Genomic DNA, 3,649 nt, shown 5'->3' with positions numbered 1-3,649 from the left:
TTTAATACGTAATATTATACTGGATTTGAGTAAATATTTTTATTTAATTATTTATATCTAATATTATTATTTTAACTGTCTAAACTTATGACGAATTTACGATCAGCGCGAAAAACTCATCAAAGCAATTTTAAATGTAGACCCAATTTTCACATAGTATGCTAACTGAATGCGTTAGGTCAGAGATTTTTATTATTTTTATCAGCCGATTTGCTGTTTACTTAAAAAAAAAATTATATTTATATTTCTAATTGTTAATTTGAAGCAAAACAATAATAATTACTTTGAATTTGTCTATTATATGATATATAATGCATTCATTTATGTGTTGGTATCTACCGAAGTTATTCAACTTATTCAACTTACCTATTTGATTAATTAAATTTACTTAATACACACAAAATACAAAAATTTGACTCATATTTAAGTTATGCCATAAAATTAAAGTTACCATCATAAAGATTATCTTATTCCGATTGAATGAATAGGTGGTTTACATTTTGAAGTTAGTTTTCTCATCCTCGGAACTTCCTCACTATAAATTATAAGCCGATTCCTGCGACCAGTATCTCTTAAAATCCACTAATTTAATTGAAATTATTACGAAGACATGATGGCCAAGGCTCTTCAAATCGGAGTGCGGACTCCAGTCTGTTCAGAACGTGGTTGGTTAGATTTCCACCGAGGTTAGTAAATATTTATTTCGTGGTTGTCCCATTCGTACTCTGCAGCAGTAAACGGCTTTCATAGAGTTCTTCAGCCAAAAAAAAGGATATAAATTAGTTAGAAAAGAAATTTTTGTCTTCTCAATAGTTTAATTATATATATATATATATATCAATTCTAGTAAATGAAACAAAACCAAAACACAATACCTTTATAAATTTCATGATGAGGTGTAGATAGTTAACTGTTGATTAATAATTGGAAAAGATATTCGGGGGGTGTGGTCAACAAAAAAAGACCTGAGTTTCAGGTCTTTATCAGGGAGCTTTTAGCAAAGGGGTCCTAGCTAAAACTAGGTTTTACCCTGCCCTCTGAAACTGTTGAGTTTTAGCTTGGACCCTCTTGCTACACTGGAGCTGTAAAGAACTTTAATGTAGTTCTTGAGCCAAAAAAAAGTACATAAGTTAGTTAGAAAAGAAATGTTTGTCTTCTCAATAGTTTAGTAAAAAAATAATAATTCTAGTTAATGAAAGTAATCTTTGTTGATTAGATAGATTTGATAATCTAGAACATTAATCAAAGATTATAGTAGAAACAATATAAAAAATACATCCATACGATTCTTACAAATTCCAAATGGAAAGTTCTTAAAACAAACTGTAGATGGATATTCATTTCTGAATGAAGGTATTTAGACAAAATCTTGACATTCCAACAAAAACAACTCGTGCCGAATAGTTTTTTTTTGTAATCCAGTCAGTAAATGTAACATGGTCAAATAAAGGAAATTGCCTAAAGAAATGTTTTATTCATTTATTTAAATGTTTGAATTTACATTTGCGCCCTGCAATACGTGACATTTCATCGATTGCCTTATGTCATCATTATCAGGAAATATTTTATTATACTGGTTTTGAGAGACAATAGCATTATTAGGTCGTTATTTGAAATTTCAAAAATCAATGCATTAATTTTTCAAATAGAGATAAATAAATAGCTAGTCAGCGTTTTGCTTTCAGGCCAGCAGGTATCATTAGGACTGAAAAACATGAGAACAGATAAATATAAAACGAATATAGCTAACACATAACACTTCAACAACCTAAAAAATACTGGAAATATATCTGTAATGATAAGTATAAAGAATGTATGTTTCCCAAAGTATATGAATTGTTTTTTTATAACAAAGTCAGTTTAAAATTACTATAAGAAATAGTCATCTATACGTTTTAGTAAATCAGTTAAATAATAATGTTTTATAACACTAAATTGGTGAAAAATGGGTATAGATTCCTTTACCTTAGTAGATATCAATTGGCTGACTTAGGAGTCACGTAGCATATATCTGTACTGATAAGTAAGTATGAAGGATTCAAGTCCATATTCTTAATTTTTCAGAAGACGAAAAATAAAATTCTATATAAAAACTTACCCGTTCAATGCATTTTAACTAAAATATTATCATAATATACAATTTTTTCAGCAAAAAATTTGTTGTAAGTTTACTTTTTATAATTTATAAGTAAGTTTTTATACAGAATTTTTTTAACTTTATTTTTCATCTCCTAAAAAATCAAGAATATGGACTTGAATCCTTTATTTTTTATTTTTATATTTTTTTCCGAACCCTCTAAAACAGAAATAAAAAGTGAATTAGTAAGTGCATTACTGTGAAAAAGAAAAGTAATTCGTTTTGTGTCTTACATTTTACTACCTTTGGTATTTTAAGGTTACCTGTTATGTTTAATATCATATATGAGCTATCCATTCTAAAAAAAGGAGCTATTTTAAGTCCGGAGGTGAGGGGCCTCCTTGTGTTGTGAATCCTTTATACTTACTTATCAGTACAGATATATGCTACGTGACTCCTAAGTCAGCCAATTGATATCTACTAAGGTAAAGGAATCTATACCCATTTTTCACCAATTTAGTGTTATAAAACATTATAATTTAACTGATTTACTAAAAAGTATAGATGACTATTTCTTATAGTAATTTTAAGCTGACTTTGTTATAAAAAAACAATTCATATACTTTTTGTTTGAGTAGTAATTTAGTGGAAAAAGTTGGTAATAACTTTGGAACAAAAATCCTATTTGAGTGGTTATTGGAATAAAATTCATCAAATATCGAAGGTTTGGAAAGAGGAATCAAAATTTACTTTAATCAATATTGCGATTTTATTTTTTAAAAATTACAAATACATAAATATAAATAAAAACTCACATAATGCCGATAGCTAGAAAAAATTATTGACCTTATAATAATCTGTTATGTTGTCATATCCGTTTTTTTAACTGGTTTTGAGGGGATACGTATTTTAATATTAAATCATTTTGACACCATCTGTTCAGTTCTTTAGTCACTGAAATCGGTACACTTTATTTAACAAAAAAAGTCAATGTTCACAAAGAACTATAAAACAGAAGCGGTGTTAATTATCGTTCCTCGTAACTAGCAGCTTAACAAATTAAAAATTATCTAGTTAAAATGATTCCTGGACCAATTTAAAATTCTCTAACTTACTTGCACGATTTTAAATAAAATGCACTTACTTAGAGCTAAATTCACGAAATTGGAAAGTGAAACAAATTTTATATCTGCCAGTCCGTTCTCTTTTCGATTTACATTTTTGTTTTTACTAATATGTTATTGTTTTATTAATTTATAATTGTTTTTGATATGCTCTGAAAAATATTAGGGGTCAACATACAACACTTATATTTAATTAAACTAAATCTGTACCACTGCAACACATGAAGAGTGAGGAGTGCAGTACTTTGTAAGGAAGTACTGTTTCTAGATCAACGATTGTGGTAGGAGGTGATTTGCTTAGAATCACAGTCGACTGCCAGATTTTTACCCAATTAAGGGTAACACTTACCGTATAGTAGAAAATTTTGTTTACCTAAGTGTAGCTGTTTTTTTAGACTATAGTAAGTGGCATCAAAATTGGCACTGGCTAAGTAGAAAGTTTATATAT

Source organism: Halyomorpha halys, unplaced genomic scaffold, assembly GCF_000696795.3.
Source record: "Halyomorpha halys isolate HHAL.00 unplaced genomic scaffold, Hhal_1.1 Scaffold2274.1, whole genome shotgun sequence".
Classification (NCBI taxonomy): domain Eukaryota; kingdom Metazoa; phylum Arthropoda; class Insecta; order Hemiptera; family Pentatomidae; genus Halyomorpha; species Halyomorpha halys.
The sequence above is the reverse complement of the archived record's forward strand: the minus strand, read 5'-3'. Positions refer to the sequence as shown.